At 42.3% G+C, this 18,668-nt stretch overlaps 1 protein-coding gene across 7 annotated transcripts in view; it reads left to right on the top strand.

Moving 5' to 3' along the window:
* LDLRAD4 (low density lipoprotein receptor class A domain containing 4) overlaps positions 1 to 18,668 on the top strand; it is a 335,343-nt gene that overhangs the window by 55,232 nt on the left and 261,443 nt on the right. For all 7 annotated transcript variants that reach the window (XM_036321970.1, XM_036321962.1, XM_036321965.1 and 4 more), the window contains exon 2: positions 3,861 to 3,942. The gene's annotated coding sequence lies outside the window, so the exon portion shown is untranslated. The remainder of the gene's footprint in view (positions 1 to 3,860; positions 3,943 to 18,668) is intronic.

Genomic DNA, 18,668 nt, shown 5'->3' with positions numbered 1-18,668 from the left:
TTAAAATTATGCTGGGAAGAAGAGGCGAGTTTATTGAAATTCTCTGCCTCGTATGTCATGGGACTGGTGTTTTTAAGTTTTTCTTGGCTTGAGTTTGAGAACTGCTGCCTGAGAGACTGAGCACCAGGGGATGGATAAACCTTGGAGATGACGTTCGGGTTTACTGAGTGATTTATGTGCGAGTAGGAATATATAATAAGATCCTGAATATAGGTTTCAGGAGAGCATGATAGGTTTCTGTAATGAATGAAGCATTTATTTTGAACTCTCTTAAGTAATTTAACTGATTTGAATACTTAAAAATATCCCTTTTAGTAAATCAGGTCTTTCAAAATCTAAAATAAACACAACGTTAGTTACAATCTTCTTTGAAATAAAAAGACAATAATTTATCTCTTAAGGATAACAGAAACAGTATATTTATGCATTCAACTTTAAACAGAGATTTAAAAAAATCTTGCTTAAAAGAATTAAAAATCATCAGCTTAAAAAATAGAAAAATCTTAAAGGACTTTTGAAATAGGTTGTCAAGAAGTTGGGTTAACATTTGTTTTAGAATTAGAACCGGGTTATTTGACTTGTACAGCTGTTTCCATTTTGATTGGGAATGAATTATTGATATGAATGGAAAATTAAGAATGAGTCACAAATTCTTACTTTGAAAAATTTCTTAGGGAATTTTTTTGTTTTTAACCTTTAGCTGTGAGATAGCAGAATGCCAGAGAAGTGGCAAGGATTTTTGGAAAAAGCCAAAACAAAAACAAAAACATTAGTGAATAACATTTCTAAGTGCTGACTGAGATTCATAGGTAAAATGAAATAACCAGTACTGGAAAATTGTGTTTTCGTCATTTGGGATAGAGCATGAGGCTCAGTGTCTTCCACCCGTTTTGAAATTAATTTTGAGGTTCTAAGCTCTGCCCAGAGGGCTTGTATGAATTCTGTTGCTTTGGCCTTATCGTAGTAACTAGAGATTGACAAATCATAACTCTTTTAATTTGGCTTAATTAAAAAAATGTTAAGGGCCTCCCATGTGCCACATACTCTGCAAAATCTTGGGGATGCCAGGGAGATGGTGATATGGTTCTTGCCCACAAGTTGCTCATAGTCAGGTAGGATAAATGAAGTTTTATTTATGGATGGATGAGGCCGGTAGAGAGGGCTGTTCTGATGTACAATTATGTATGCATTTAATACACATATATGTTATATATCCCCATATTTAGTAAGTTACTAAATTATTTGCTAGGTAACAAATTGCCATAGACTTATAGCTTAAACCAACACCCATATATTACCTCAGTTTCCATGAGTCGGGAGTCTGGGTATTACTGGGGTCCAACCCCAGCAGGTCCAGGGGTTCCCAAAGGTGTAGACGGAGTCAGCGAAGAAGGAATGACACGGAGACAGCGTTCAGTTGATCAGCAGCCTAGCCAGGATCTCTAGCCAGGATCTCCAGCCAAGTTCTGGTCAGGATCTCCAGTGAAGTTCTGGTTAGGATCTCCAGCCAGGTTCTGTGTCCATGTTCTCTTGCTAGGTTCTATCCAGGTTCTGTAGCCAGGTTCTGTCTCTAGGTTTCTGTCTCTAGGTTCTGAGTCTAGGTTCTGTGGCCAGTTTCTGTCTAGGATCTTTTGCCATGTTCTCTCCAGCGAAGTTCTTCTGTCTCTAGGTTCTGTGTAGGTTCTGTGTGTAGGTTCTGTGTGTAGGTTCTGTCTTCTAAGTTCTGTCTCCTGTTGTCTTTTTACATCTGTATTTATACCAGTTGATTCGATCCTATCAATCTCTATTCTAAAGGTTAGGGCGTTTCTTATCTCCATTCCAGGGAGTAAAGATTATGTAGCTTAAGCATGATTGTTCGTAGTTAAAGTGATTAATTACCCGCCTGGCACTTAGTTAAGGGGTTTTATTCCCTCCCTAACTTGAGGGGAAAATCCCTACCTGGGGAAACAACCTTTCTCAGAGAGGTGACCTTGGTTAAAACACATAGTGCCAAGAAGGTGAGCAAACATATTAAGAACAGTATGCCATATATGCCAGGTCCCTTGAAACAGCAAGGATGGACCGGCTCCCGGCAGGGTATGGCTTAGTTGGTTCTCGGCTCAGGATCTCAGAAGGCTGCAGTCAACGTGTTGGCCCAGCTGTGTTCTCATCTGGAGGTGTGAATGAGGAAGAATCCACTTCTAAGCTCATTCAAGTTGCTAGCAGATGCCATTTCCTTGTAGGTGTAGGATTGATGTCCCTGTTTTCTTGCAGGCTGTCAGCTGGGGGCTTGCTCTCAGATCCTTGCTATGTGGCTCCCTCACAAGCCCTGTCATGACATGGCAGCTCACTTCTCTAACTCCAGAAAGTGAGTCTTACTGTCTAGTCTGCTGAAGTGGAGTGGTACATAGCATAACCGGATGAAGGGAGTGACATCCCATTATTTTTGCCATATTCTGTTGGTTAGAAGCAAGTCACAAATTCTGCCTGCACTCAGGTGGAGGGGATTATACAAAGGTGTGACCTGTTGGGGGTCACCTTAGAATTCTGCCCACCCCAGTACATTTCTGGTTGTTCCACTGACTTGTGTTCCCAAGAAATCTGATCATAATTTAAATGCCAGGAAGACTGATGAAAGCGCACTCCCCGTTGAGAAATAAAATCTGTTATCTGGCAAATCACTAGTGGATTGTTTTCTTCCCTCAGTGGTTAGAAAACAGGCAGAGAAAATAATGCCTGTAGGTTCACAATATTGATAGGAAGGAATTACACAAAAATAGTGAGGTGTTTGGCTCTTGTGTTTGGGGTGGACCGCCACAGGAATCTCACAGTATCCTCTGGCTAGACATAGTCATTTTTAAAATCTTGATGTCTTAGCATTGGCCGATCACTCAGGAGTGGCATATGGCAGGAACACGCTTTGAGGGACAAGTCTCCTGGAGAGTACACTGCAGCACACAAGCTGGACAGATGGTGGCTTATTCAACCTTGGACAGGAGTGTAATCCTACTCATTGGCAGGCGGCGGGCTGAGAGGTGCTTGTGGTATCTGAGGCAGAGCTGACTTGAGTTTACCTGAAACGGCTTTGTAAGGCATGAGGTGGTCACCTGATGTGACCTGGATGGCTTAGTGCTCACAGAGTCTACTTATCAAGTTGGGATGAGGATGCTGGTGACAGATTGTGTGACCTGGAAGTGGACAGAGTCTGGAGCACTAAATGGAGGACGTTCTACTAGCAGAGTGTAGGGCAGGTGTAAAGACAGCCTTGTAGATAGAATCACGGATGTTACCACCCTAGCTAGGTCTTCACTAAGCAGGGGTTGGTGTTGCTCTCACAAAATTAAATATGCATTTCATGGGTGGAAAAAGGTACGGGGCTGGACCTGCCTTTCTTTACCATGAAGGATCGGTGGATCGGTGTGTTTGCAAGATAAAAATTTGGATTGTTAAGAAAGAGAATGGTCTTTTCACAGCCATAGTTAGAATGTTTATGATTTAAAAAAAAACCACCCCAAAATCCAATTAGGACACCATCCATTATTTGTTTGTGGCCCCTCATTGAAGAAAAGGACTGTGTGTTCAGAAGAACAAGTGTGGATCCTTTGATTGGAAGATGAGAACTCGGTGTGGCTGCTGGAGAGCTGACGACAGGGAGATTTTGTTCCCACTTCAGTCACATCTCTTACCCCAGACTTTTAATTCAAATCCCCTCCTCCTTTTCTTTAATATTTGATGCTTATTTTTGTATTCTTAATTTATTCATTTTTGTATTTGTGCCTTTAATTGTGACAGTCCTCACATATTTTTTGGAACTTGGGGAAGGGGATGTATGAAGTGAAACCAAGAAATGGTTCACTGAAATTCTTTATTTTTCCTTTTAGCAGTTCAAGTTCTACATTTGTAACATCATCCACTTACAAGACCATTTCAAGAACTGACATCACTTTTCATACAGCTTAAAAGGTGAGTAGAACTTAAGACTCTTCTTTCTTTTTATTTTTTATTTTTTTTAATTTTTTTATTGCTTAAAGTATTACAAAGGGTATTACATATGTGTCCATTTTATCCCCCCGCCCTAGACAGTCCCCTAGCCTCCCCTATCCCCCAATGTCTTATGTCCACTGGTTATGCTTATATGCATGCATACAAGTCCTTTAGTTGATCTCTTACCCCCCTACCTCCTGCCCCCCAACCCTCCCCGACCTTCCTGCTGCAGTTTGACAATCTGTTTGAGGCAGCTCTGCCTCTGTATCTATTATTGTTCAAAAGTTTATAATGGTCTCTATTATCCATGAATGAGTGAAGACTCTTCTTTCTTAAAACAAAATTTTAAATTGATTTTTAGAGAAAAAGAGAGGAAGGAAGAGGGAGAGCGAAAAACCATCGATTGGCTGCCTCCTGCACGTCCCCTCAACACGGGCATGTGCCCTGACCAGGAATTGCATGTGCCTTGACCAGGAATCGAACTGGTGACCTCTTGGTCCATGAGATGATGCTCAACCAACCGGGCCACAGGGCCAGGGCCAGACTCTTCTTTTTGATAATGTTTGTGAAGCAGACCTTGTCCCAGCACTAACCATTGAGATGGTGTTCTTCTCAAGAAAGTTGCACCCACTTCTAGGTGTAAAAACTACTAGCAGCTTTTTTCTGATAGGAGGAAAGTTGTATGATATCAGATTAAATATGACCTTCTTGTTTAATACACAAGCATATTCCCAGTGGGCCAGAATATATATTAAATATTTCTAGATTTACTAAAATACCTGAAGAAAAATAATTTTACTATTTTGCTGAGCTTGAGCATTTAATGCCCAGACACAAGGGATTCTTTATTTCTCATTCTAAGTTTTTTGTTTTTCTTGGCTTCTTACTTCATACACGGAATAATACTATGGTTGCCATGAGAAATAAATGAGCCACCCTGCTTAATACAGCACTTGGCATATAACACACACTAAATAAATGTCAGTTCCTTTCTCTCAGCTTTGTGACATCAAGTGAGCAGATTTTCTTTGTATCGGTAGTACACATGGTCTGTACAGTGAAGTGGGGGTTGACTTCCTAATTTGCTGCATTTGGCTTTATGTTTTTTGGAGGGTGGGGTGTAAGTGGCTGGGTGCTGGGGTTTCTGGAACTAGAAGCTTAGAGAACCCCTATGTGTTTTGGTTACCTCTGGACATCCTCAGACTCAAAGCCTACATCGGAGCCAGCCCCAGTGGGGATAGTCAGGAGGGGCCAGGCGCATCCTGCCCCCCTCAGCCTGCCCGCCAGCTTTTCACCCGAGGCGGGCCTCTTCACAGCTTTGTGCCTCTGTTTTTCTCAAACTCTTAAGGGATTTTAGTGATTCCTGTTCTGCCCAATTACCAGGCTGTGGGAGCCTCAAATGGAGAAATATTGAGAGTCTTCAGGAAAGTAAGAAAGGCTCTAAAATATCAGGCGTAACTTTTTCCTAAATTTTTAATGTGCCAGGTGTAACTCACTGTTGATGCTAAATCCCTTACTAGAATGTAAGCTTTGTAAGGTCAAGGACCCCCCCCCCCCCCCCCCCCCCGCGCCAACGCACACACTTATTTCTCTTTTTCTAAGGCCTAAAACACTTCCTGGTACACAGGAGGAGTTCAATACAACTTCTGTCAAATGAAATGACTTAATGAAGATCACTCCTGGAGGCTCATTTAGCCTTTTCATTTGTGCTTGCTGTTGGAACTAGATGAGGCGATGGGCGAATCGGGAGGGATTTAATGTGCTTCCTCATTGAGGCGCATGGAAACCTGAATTTAAATGGAGTTTTCACAGTTTGGAACCTTCCTGAAACTGTAGGTGCTAAGGAGCACACGGCATGTAACACACCACCCTCTCAGTCAGTGTTGGGTGCAGTTCCTCTGTGTTGCTGCGTGTGTGCAGTTCACGTGTTTCTTTCCTGAGTGGATTTCCCTACCAGACATCGGAGGCTTGGAGCCCATTCAGTGGGCTTGCTCAGGTGGGTGGTAAGCTTTCGTGGCGCATTCGGGCCGCGCGCCTCACGGATGCTTAGTGACTGATGAAATACTTCCCATTCGTGTGTTTCTTGATTACTTGACGGGACGCCATGATGTTTGAGAACCCCTTGTCTTCCCTGGCTTGGTGTGAGTGTTGATGAGCTGAGTGTTGATGAGCTGGGCTCTTTTTCTTCCATAACTTGGCACACCCACCGCCAACTTTAAGTGGAGGTGGCCTCTCAGCTTTACCAGGGCCCAGAGAGTGTGGGCGCTCTTTAATTTCTCTTTCATCATCTCAGATATAGTCCTCTTTGACTCTACCCACCAAACACTAGAACTGTCTTCAAGTAGAATTTTACTGAATAACTAAATACACCCCTGGATTATGCCTCTAAGGACTGTACAGCTTGATTTACAAAATTTCAACAAAAGTAGAAATAATTTCTTGCAAATTACATAAGTACCTGATTTCCCCCGTATATGGGGTTACTGCCTCTGTCAGCTATTTTAAGCAACTTTCAAAATTGGTAATGGAAAACTTTTTTTTTTCTAGCTACATTACTGTATATGGATTTTAAATACAGAGGTACAGTGCTCCTCTGAACATCAGAGCAGTTAGAGAGCAGAGCCTGTCTACAGAACTGCACGCCGCTTTGTGCTTCTCGGGTCATTTTCTTTCTTTCTTTTTAAATTAATCCTCACCCGAGGATATCTTGATTTTTAGAAGGGGATGGGGGAAGGAGGGAGGGAGAGAGGGAAGGAGAGAGAGACAGGAAGAGAGAGAGAGAGAGAGAGAGAGAGAGAGAGAGAGAGAGAGAGAGAGAGAGAGAGAAGAAGAAGAAGAAGAAGAAGGAGGAGGAGGAGGGGGAGGAGGAGGGGGAGGGGGAGGGGAGGAGGAGGAGGAGGAGGAGGAGGAGGAGGAGGAGGAGGGAGGTGAGAGAGGCACATTGATTGGTTGCCTCCTGCACATGCTCCCACCAGGGCCCAGGATCAAACCGGCAAACCTGCAACCCAGGCGCATGTTCTTGATCAGGAATCGAGCCCTTTGGTGTGCAGGCTGATGCTCTACCACTGTGAACATGGGCCAGGGCTCAGGTCATTTTCAAGCTCATACTGGGATTCTGAGATGTTTTAAGAACTTTGCATGTGTAAAGGAGGTTCTTAGAGCTGACTGTCCTGGAATTTATAATCGCTCTGTTAGTTGTGGTGGAGTGCTGGTGCTGTGACTCAGTTGAGCACAGAGCTGGTGAATGTAGGTGAAGAAATCATTATTCAAGCTTTTGCATGATTTCTTGTCCTATTCATGTGAGAATGAAACCTCAGACTGAGAACTGGTTGGCTCCCAGCACAGACAAGAAAGTGTTAGGTGGGGAAAATCCACCTCTCTCTTGTTTTCCCCCAAGGTCCTTAAGGGACCTGAAGTGGATGGTGAGGACCAGGGAGCCATTTGAAAATCAGCCTGAGACCTGTGGTTCCTGTGGGGAGATGTTCCAGCAATTAAAAAATAACCTTAGGCCCAGCCGGCATGGCTCAGTGGTTGAGTGTCAACCTATGAACTAGGAGGTCACAGTTTGATTCCTGGTCTGGGCACATGCCCAGGTTGTAGGCTTGATTCCCAGTGGGGGACATGCAGGAGGCAGCTGATCAATGATTCTCTGTCATCATTGATGTTTCTATCTCTCTCTCTCTCTCCCTTCCTCCCTGAAATCAATTAAAAAAAATAAAAAAATAACCTTAGATATAGATAATGCACCCCTGACCTGGATTTCCTGTATTTGCATTAAATTTAAGCTTTTATAAGGTAAGTCAAAGAGGATCAGTGGTGCTGGGAGAAGTACCACCTTTGAGTCCCTGATGTCTACAGTGGCACATAAAGTAATGCTTATTTTCTCTGGATGTGTCCTTGGTAGTGTACAATTAAATAGATTAAACCATGAAAATGCGGTCAAACAGACACATTCCGAGCTGTGGTATAAATGACCCAGTTCTGCTGGGGTTCCCAGCCTTGAAGGAGGACTTAGACTGTGCCTTACAGTGAGGTTGAGAACATTCAGAGGCTGGACTGAGACGTCCCATCCGTGTGAGGAGCCGGTGCCTCTCGCCTTCCAGGTTGTCATCAGGGAAGTAATGCCAAGGTTCCCAGTGGGTGGGGTGGATCCTAGGGAGACTAGTTTTAGGGTCCCCCTTGGCTTCTGAGAGCCAGCGAGAAGGGTTCTCCAGGCCTCATTTACCCTCCCTCCAGCCGGCCCATGTCTGCGCAGCATCGGGGACTCGGACCTGAGCTCCATCTCACTGCTTTCCCTCATTCCTCAACTCCAAGGTTAAGAGTGCACTGTGAAGAGATGAAAGTCAGCAAGGGCGTCAGGGATGCTCTGTGCCATGTTTGAGTTAGGGGAACACAGCAGTGCACCGGGGACGGCAGCAGGTAGAGCCCCACTTTCACAGGCTGGGAAGAGGAACTTGTGGCCGCTGTCATTTCTGTCTGTGGCTGGGTCCTGGGGAAGTTTCCTTTGTCTGTTTGTTGGATTCTGTCCTCCTGTGATAGGACTACATTGTTTTCTTGTTAAGTAGACTCTCAGAGTTGTATTAGAAAAACTCCTTTTCACTTTTCGCTTTAAAATCAAACATGCTAGTAGCCACATCAGTGGAGGCCTAGCACAGTAGTGTCAAACTGCAAAAAAGCTAGCAAATTTTCCACCTAAAGTTTTTGTGGGGGAAGTAGGGGTGGGGGGCGTGGGGAAGAGTATAAAAATAAGCCTTTCAGAGATTTCGGGTTGCTTGGTGGAGTGTGTATTTTTCCATGGTGCGGGAGGTTAGAAATAGCACTGCTTTTTATGGGATTCTCAGCAGCAGCCCAAAAATTTGGCTTTGTGGGCTCAGTCCCTCTGTGTGGGCGAGGCAGCTCCTGCAGCCTGTGGGTGGGGGCAGTGCCTGGCAGCATGCTCTGGCAGCGTCTCTGTCTGTCTTCCTGCCTCCCCGCTCCCCGCGTGGTGTCACCCGGATGAACAGCACTCAAGTGTAAAATGTGCTTACCAAGGTCAGGTTCTTGCGATGACTTGCCTATGGCAACCGATGCCAGTTGTAACAGACTGAGTCTCAGCGGTCCCCACAAAGTCACATTGGTCCCTGTGCGAGGGCAGTCACTGAGAGCAGGAATCATCATCTGGGAGTGGGGGCTGCCCTTCAGGGCTGCTCTATGTCAGACTGGCTGGACCTCTTGAGTCTATCTGAGACGCCCTCCTCTTAGAACTGTGACGGCGAACCTTTTGAGCTGGGCGTGTCAGCATTTTGAAAAACCCTAACTTAACTCTGGTGTCGTGTCACATATAGAAATTTTTTGATATTTGCAACCATAGTAAAGCAAAGATTTATATTTTTGATATTTATTTTATATATTTAAATGCCATTTAACAAAGAAAAAAATCAACCAAAAAAATGAGTTCGCGTGTCACCTCTGACACACGTGTCATAGGTTCGCCATCACTGTCTTAGAATCTTGCTAAGGGGTGGATGGGCCAACCCTTCAAAAGGCGTCCTTATGGATTCTTGAACTTTGTTGTAGTTACATAATTCTTACAAATAGAGGTAGGCTGCCAAGGGTTTCTCAGAATCAATGCAGAAAGGAAAAGGAAGGAGGCAGCCACTGGGACAGAGTTTTTAACTCCCAGGAGACCAGGACATATGTGAATTCCTTGAAACTGTGCCTGTGTCTACAGGGAAAGCCAGGGATTTAATGGGATTCTTAGTAAGGTTTTGACCTCCAAAAAGGTGAAACGTGTTTGCAGTGGAGCATGAGATGTGGAGTTCTTTTAGCTTGGAAAATCATTTTGGAAATGTAAGGCGTGTGGGAGAGGGAGACCTGGGCAGGGTGGCAGAGGCCAGGCCAGGCAGAGGGAGGAGACGGATGCAGCTATGCATTGTGTGGTCTGACAGCACGAGAGGGGGCTTCTCAGGTTCCTATTGGGTTTTTCTTTGCAGGCTTCCTTGTTGAACTTCATATCATTCTCGTTTTTGTGTTGGGGATGCTTGGTTACCTTGCAAGCTCGGTGCATGGGAGAGGTGTCTGCTGCACACAGGGTGTCTGGGATCTGTGTGGCTTCAGCCTGAAATTTAATAAATCGTCTCCCACTTTTTTCCCTGAGACCTCCTTTGCCATGGTTCTCTACATTTTTCTGCACGAGGGGAATATGACAGTGAAGTCAGGGACATGCTGGTCCAGAGGACAGAGGAGGAAACGTCAGGCAGCGAATGCTTCGCCTCTGCTTTCACAGCGCACCGTGGACTTGGCGGCTGCTCCGTGGTGCTCTGCTTCAGCACCGTCACTCTGACCCGGCCGGTCATATTTGGAAGATGAGGTTGCTGAATAAGTGTACAGATAATCTACAAATACCAAGCATCGTAGCTGCAAAGTGATCATGGAGGAGGACAGGTCAGGAGTGCTGTTCACTGCCTGGGCTGCATATTCCACTCAGGGACAGAAGTTCTTCTGTTGAGTCCATAGGTTTAGCTAGGGAAGCCGTGGTGTTGCTGGGCTTGTCAGTTACAGCCGTCGCTTCTCTGTGTCCCAGGGCAGTAAGGCAGTGCTTGGAGATGGGGAGGACTCATTCTAAACACTTTGCAACCCCAGGCTACATTTATTTTAATGTGTGTGTGTGTGTGTGTGTGCGTATTTATTGATTTCAGAGAGGAAGGGAGTGGGAGAGAGAGATAGAAACATCAATGATGAGAGAGATTCATTGATCGGCTACCTCCTGAATTCCCCCTACTGGGGATTGAGCCTGCAACCTTGGGCATTTGCCCTTGACTGGAATCAAACTTGGGACCCTTCAGTCTACAGGCCGATGCTCTATCAACTGAGCCAAACCAGCTAGGGCTGCGTTTATTTTTTTAATTGCATGTATTGGGGTGACATTGATTAATAAAATTACATAGGTTTCAGATGTACAGTTTTATAATACATCATGCGTATATTGTATTGTGTGTTCACCACCTCAACTCAGGTTTCCTTCTATCACTATTTGTCCCCTTAGACCAGTGATGGTGAACCTTTTGAGCTCGGCGTGTCAGCATTTTGAAAAACCCTAACTTAACTCTGGTGCCGTGTCACATATAGAAATTTGTTGATATTTGCAACCATTCTAAAACAAAGACTTATATTTTTGATATTTATTTTATATATTTAAATGCCATTTAACAAATAAAAATCAACCAAAAAAATGAGTTCGTGTGTCACCTCTGACACGCGTGTCATAGGTTCGCCATCACTGCCTTAGACTCTCTTTTACCTCCTCCCACCCTCTGGTAATCACCAGACTGATGTCTGTGTACATTTACTTTTTAAAAGTTGCAAAGCTGCTACCTATTATGCAGGTTCTGGTCTGATGGAGTATTTTACCTGCTGTTATATTCCAAGAGTAATGATGCTTTTGGCTTTCTTTATTTCTAAACTTGGGTTGAGCTGCATTCACCCAGTACAGTGACTGGGCAGAATTGTGCTTCCCGTTACTCTGGCAACTGCCACATATCCTATCACCTTACTTCTCATCTCACTGCCCCCATTAATTTCATAAAAATAAGAAAATGCACTGAGATTCTTTGAAAGAAAGTTGTTTCATGGGTCTGTGTGGGTTTTTGAAGTGTTTTTTAGTGATTTTCAAGATACAAGAGTTCTTTTGAGTTCTTATTAAAGAACTTATTACCACTTAGTATTGTGACATTTGTTAGTTACCTAGTTTTTGATCTTTAATTGGTTCTCAAATGTTCTGCTCCTCTTTTGGAAAAAACTGTGGTAAAATATACATAACATGAAAAGTTTGGAATGGAACCCTCATGTACTGCTGGTGGGAATGAAAAATGGTACAGCTGCTCTATGGAAAACAGTATGCTTTAACCACTTGTAAGTGTACAGTTCAGTGGCATTAACTACATTCACATTGTTGTACAACCATCAGCATCATCCATTCCCCAGAACTATTTTTATCTTGAAAACAGTTGCTAAGTTTTAACATTCAGTACTGTGTATCCTTTTAATCCATCAGTGCAACCTTAGAGATTTTCCCCCTTGTTATACCCATTATTCAAAGTATTTCCTGCCTATCCCTGGATGCCTTACGCCTGTTGCAACTCACACTCACTCTTGTATATACCTTCTAAAAATCTACCCCAAATAGTGCATATTATAGCCAGCCTTCAATTTGCATGATTTTGGCTAGTGAACTCCTGATTTCAAAATCCCCTGACCCAATATCCTGCCTTCTTCCTATAACTACTCAAAAGTACGTTTAAGAATTCCACCCCATTTGTCAATCATACCCCAAAATAAAGCTGGGGAAAAAAAGAATTTTGCCCTATCTCTAAATGCAGTTGGAAAGATTTCACTGTTGATGTTCTGACATTAGAAATTGGGAACACTAAAAAGCTTTGTAATCTATCTTCTTTCACAAAAGCATTTTAATGAATATTACTTTACTAATACATGATCAAAGGTAAGGATAAAATCAGTCTTGTGTTCTGTATCTCCTGGGTTGGATCTGATATGGAGATGTGAAAAATGAATTCTTGCTTCACTTTGGAAGGTAAGGGGGAGGTGGTGGGGGACATCTTTTGGATAAATTATCTACTCTTGGCCTGTGTATACTTGTTACATTCTTGTCTCATGCCTTGGCTGTGAGTAGGCTCGTACATTTTCATCATCTGCTCTTACATTATGGAGGGGGCTCCCAAATTCTTCTTCTTCCTATTCTGATTTTAGATGGAACTTAGTGTGGGTGAGTGGACAAACTTATTATGAGGAATGGACTTAGTCCAAGTTAAAATCAGATGATTAAATGTTTATTTCAGAGAAAATGCTAGTAGTTTGAAATTTCTGCAATCAAGAATAATTAATAGAAGATCATATTAAAAACCCTGATGCCATTGGTTTAATGAAGAGAAAAAACTTTTTAGCAAAGGAGTCAAAGAGATTAAGGCAAAATGTATCTGCATAGCTCATTTTAGCTTAATCATTTGTTTTTAGAAAATCTAATATAGACCTAGAAGCCATCAGATAAATGACCAGGTATCGCTATTATTATCTCCCCAAATAATTACTCTATTCCATGAAGAAGGTGGAATGGGAATAATTATCAATTTAGATTCCTCTCACATTTTGAACGGAAGATATATGTCTGTAGCAGTTCTAATTGTGTTCTGCGGGGCTTTTTAATTGATAAAACATAACAGTTTTATAGTTCTTCAACAAAATGTAAAGTAGAATATAACCCAGAATAAAATAGACAAATGCCTCAACCTCAATTTCAGATAACTAAAGTGAAATGATCTCTTTTTAACCATCTTTCATCATGTTAGCTCAAGTTAGACCAATAAAAGCCTATTCCATATCTGTTTAAAGGATGAGTTTACTGAAATTGAAAGTTTTAGTTTGGCCACCCATATTAGAGCTACTTACACTAAAACTAACTCAAGTTCACAGCAAAGGAAAATTTAATCGATGATAGGGCCAGATGTAGAACTTTGGCTCTTTCACACTAAAACATTGCCGAAATAATACAGTTTCAATACTTTTTAAAAAAGGGTTCATAATGGAATTGCACAATGTTGTGACTACAAATGAAAAATGCTTTAGGAACCATTGCTATAACGTGAATCAAGGGTTGTAATAGCAATCCTACCAACCTTGGCAATTGCTCATCCCTTCCGTCCTTTGTTTGGTGACACTAACAAAGCAGTAATGATATAACTACTGACACAATTGTCCTACTTAGAAGCATTTAAAATACCACCTAGAAAAAATAAACAAGAACAGAGCTTTGGCAGAAGAACTAAGACACTGTGGAAACAGCAGCACCCAACCTTTGGACATTTTGGCAGTTGGGGGCTTTTAGAAACCCAGTTGGACTTCATAAGGAACCCGGGCTCTGCAGCAACTCAGAATGCTCCACTGCATGGTATTGTTCACATTACTTTTAGGGCTCCGACACTAGACCTGGTTAGTAGTTGTTTTGAACATACTGAGCTTTAATTATATTATTCTGAATTCTAAAAGTAAAATAATTCAGTTCCAGAGTGTATAATACTTTATTTCTTAGGGACTTGAATCACATTATATTTATTTTTTCATTTGCTCCTATTGTGTAGATGGATACACTGAATGAGAAATTTTGTGAGGCATATAATAGTATTTGTGATAACTCTTACAGTGTTGGAAGGGGTTAATAGAGTATTGTAGATTGCAACACATTGAACTGTTGAAGGATTCAGAAATGTGTAAATATAAGTAAGATTTAATACTATTAGTTGGCTAATTGACTAATCGCTTAACTTTAAACCTTCAGGAGTATCTTTAATTTATAGTTGAATAAAAAATTGACTCAATCTTTTGTGAACTTCAGCTTTTAGTGGAGAAAGCATAAATAGGACTGTGGTTAAGAATGGCTAGTTGTGCACTATAAAACTTTGTAAAGATCAGACTCATAAATGCAGAGAACAGACTGGTGATTGCCCGAGTAGAGGAGGGTTGGGGGGCTGGGTGAAAAGGTGACAAGAGGAAGAAGTACAAGTTGGTAGTTGCAGAATAGTCAGGGGATGTAATGTACAGCATAGGGAGTATAGGCAATAATATTGTTACAACTGTGTATGGGGCAGGTGGGTACTAGAAACATTGGGGGAGGGCACTTGGTAAACTATATGATTATCTAACCACTATGCGGTACACCTGAAACTAATGCAAAATAATATTGAATGTAAGCTGAAATTGAAAAATAAAATAAAATAAATTTTGCCAAGTAAAAGACAGATACATCATTGGTAAAATCATCCAGGGTCCATCTGTCCCTATCTTAGAGACCTGAGCCATGGGGACTGCCATGGAGAGACAGAGGGAACAGCTGGTTTGCAGACCACCAGATGTAAATAAACGTTTTCTTGCTGAAGGTGGGTGCTTGAGCTTCTAGGGGTGAAGAGTCATATTCACGTATAGGCTTCTTCCTACTTAAAGAAGAACCACACTCTAGCTCAGCTTTTCATATGAACTTTGAGGGATCACAAGAGAGGTACACCAGCCTGTAGGGGAACCACTGGGGCATTCTGTACACTTGGCTTAGGGCAACAAGACTGATTCCACCCTATGTGTGTAGCTTTCCCACATCTGGTTGTGTAGCTCTTATGCCTTGGTAGGTGAGGCCTCAGGAACTGGGTGGGTCTGCACACTGGAGAAGACCTTCAGGCCTCCTGACTGTGGCAGGAGGAGCAAGCAGGGCTCTGACTGTTGATGCCTCCTCTTTGCTGGTGGGGCATCCATTCCTTGCACTGAATATCATGGATGACTTTGTTTCCCCATGATTATCAGGGATCTTGAAAAGAGAGAGGAAAAGGGGATTCCTTTCTACTCATGGTTCTTCATAGAAAAGTTTTAATATTTTGGGTGCCTAAAATATATAGCTTGTAGTCAATGTGATAGTTAATTCTTTGTGTCAATTTGACAGGGCCCAGGGATGCCCAGGTTAACATTGGTGGGCATGTCTGTGAGTATTCCCCAGGGAGGTTAGCATCTGAGTTGGTGGATTTGGTATAGTTTTCCCTCCCCACTGTGGGTGGACATCATCCAATCTGTTGAAGGTCTGCATAGGACAGAAGGTGGATGGATTTGCCCCCATTGCTGTCTGCTTCAGCTGTGACATCGATCTTCTGCTGCCCCTTGACTGGGATTTACATCATTGGCTCCCCTGATTCTCAGGACTTTGTACTAAAACCAGAATTATGCCACTGGCTTTCCTGGGTTTGCTGATGGCAGATGGCAGATCATGGGACTTCTCAGCCTCCATAACTGTATGAGCCAATACTTCATAATCTCTCAGCACCCCCCGCCCTCTTTCCCCTGAATAACACAGTCAGTTTAAGAATTTGTAACAGCAGCCTCTTCATTAATCTGATTTTGTTTATTTCCTAAGCACTTTCTTACAACCTTAACATCTACCTTAATATCTAACTTATTCTGGATAAAATAATCCTGAAGCCATTAGAACAGGGGTGGGCAAACTTTTTGACTCGAGGGCCACAATGGGTTCTTAAACTGGACCGGAGGGCCGGAACAAAAGCATGGATGGAGTGTTTGTGTGAACTAATATAAATTCAAAGTAAACATCATTACATAAAAGGGTACGGTCTTTTTTTTTTTTTAGTTTTATTCATTTCAAAAGGGCCTGATCCGGCCCGCGGGCCGTAGTTTGCCCATGGCGGCATTAGAACACTACCCAATTTTTGTTTGGTCAGAAGAATTAATAGCTGTTAAAGAGTTCATTTATTTACTTTTTTCAGTTTTCTCCTTTTATTTGTTCTACAGACATGTATTCTTTAAACACACACACACACACACACACACACACACACACACACACACACAAGCTTGTTTTAGGCATCATTTTATGCCTTATTCCTGTACTAGTACTTGCATATTTTCTTTGATAAGCAGAATGAGTGGATCTTGAGAGTTCTGTTGTCCACCAGCAGATATGTGGCCTCCTTCTTATTTGTGGGCAGCAGCAAAACACTTAGTAAGATATAAAACCAATTAGAAGTCAAGTAGTGGGTATATTCTAAGAAGTTAGAGCATACCAGAAAAATGAAAAACTCTTTTATTCTAAATTAAACCATAGTTGATTTATATCAAACATTTGCTTCTAAGGTGGGCCTATAAAAACATAGGAAGGTACAGTCTGCATAGAATCATCGCTGCTAGCACCAGTGACCAGATCCAGGGACCTTACTCTGGACCATGGCTTTCTGAGAGAAGGTCAGCTCACACAAGGACCAGACCTGGATCTGTTGTGATATATGGGGATTTTAATTTCCTGAGACTAACTAATCTCTGAGATATTTTCTCAATTTACAGACAATAAAACCTACAAGAACCTAAAATGGACTGTCTATCAAGACTGGATGTTTGGGCCCCTGAATCACAGCAAAAGAGCCCCTCAAGAGAGTAAGCCTGACTAGGGGTGGACATAACCACACTCTTCCCCTCCTCCCCTCAGCCAGTCTGAGCTGCTGATGTCTTTACACATCTCCCACTGAGGCTCAATCTTTTGTTCTCCAGAAAACAAAATGATAAATGCTGTAATCAGCAGCAAAGTCCTCTCTGCCACCAAGAGGGGCATCTGAAGGCAAAATCAGTTATTAGCTTTTTTATTCTTTTCATTCCATTCATTCATTCAATAAATAATTATTGAGCACTTGTTGACTGAAACTATAAAATACGTATTAGTCCTGGCCAAAGCCTTTTATAAATTGAATTGTATAGTTGGAGCATCTTAAGCTCAGACAGCTGCAATGCTTTGCTCGTGGTTACAGAGCATGTAAATGGAACTGCAAGGACCCGACTCAGGTCTCTGGGGCCTTTGTGCACCTTTCACCTCATCACAGGCTCAACCCTTTTTTCTTTCACTGCAGACTCTGTAGCCTGGTCTGGTCTGAGGTGCAGCTGTTTTACTCTAAACCATAACAACTAAGATCTTAAGAATCCTACAAACAATGAGGATCACATTCAATATAAAAGTGATTTATCTTCAAGAACTCCTGAATTTTATCAAAGCAGTGTCCCTGAGGAATAAAGATGTGCTATTTCAGGACCAATGGAATTTTTTCCTGCATTCTTAAGCTTATAATTATTTTTTGAAAATTTGTGCTTTTGTTATACTTGAGTTTGACTGAGTGTCCCAAGCAGAGGCCACAGCATCAGGAATTTTCTGCTTAACAGGGAAATATTGCCTTTAAGTCTAGCCGATTAGGTTACTTTTTGGGCCAATCAAACGAAATTTTGGAAAATGTCCGACGTAAACAGAATTTTTTCTTCTAGGCTATCAACAAGAAGCTCTAGATGTTGGGTGTTTTTAATTTGGCCAGACCTCTTGTGTTGGTTGTGCCATCCAAGGGCTCAGCAGGTGACAAGGAAACACTATGGGATCCAGGAGTTTCCTGGCCTCAAGGAGCTATCTGGTTGTATTTGAGAAAGCATTTATGAAGGTCTTGGTTCATTGTCTTAGGTTTTTCAAAAGCACGTGGCAAATAGTAACAATAAGGTGGGGTGCACCTGGATATACATATATATTTTCTGTGGTTTGGCTGCTGACAGACAGTTCCTGGGTGTGTTCTGTGCATATTTGTGATTCTGTGACCCATATTCTATTCCTGTTGCTTTCTCCAGCTAATTCAGATGCTCACGTAGCTTGGGATGACTATAGGTCAGGGAAACTTGAGTTATAAAATATTTTAGCCTCTAGAAATATTCTAGGCAGTCTTCAGTCTTTAGGCTTAGGGATACCCTTCACAATACCAAGTGAAATGAAACACCGCCGAAACATTTTGAGTAAGGAGAGAGTGGACACTATTGGGGTAAGTTTTCTCTTGCCTAGTGCTACGCCAAAATTTATAATGGAAATACTGAAAACATTTTAAAATCTTGGCTCCAGGTGAAGAAATTAAAGCATAAGAACCACATGATTTAGCAGCACATTGTTTTCTGGTTATGACATAGAGGATTTGTTTTGCAATAAATGAGGCAGCAGCCTTCTACTTTGTGGAAGATCATCAGTTCTGATACAGGTTTTCTCAATTGCTACCCCTTTGCTTGTTTCTTGGAAATTCTGCGGTACAAAGGCCCCTGGAAAGAGAGCTTAGATCTGTCTGACCCAGGGGATGATGACGGAGGCAGTGTGG

Source organism: Myotis myotis, unplaced genomic scaffold (assembly GCF_014108235.1).
Source record: "Myotis myotis isolate mMyoMyo1 unplaced genomic scaffold, mMyoMyo1.p scaffold_m19_p_9, whole genome shotgun sequence".
Classification (NCBI taxonomy): domain Eukaryota; kingdom Metazoa; phylum Chordata; class Mammalia; order Chiroptera; family Vespertilionidae; genus Myotis; species Myotis myotis.
This window is presented reverse-complemented; position numbering and strand designations above follow the sequence as displayed.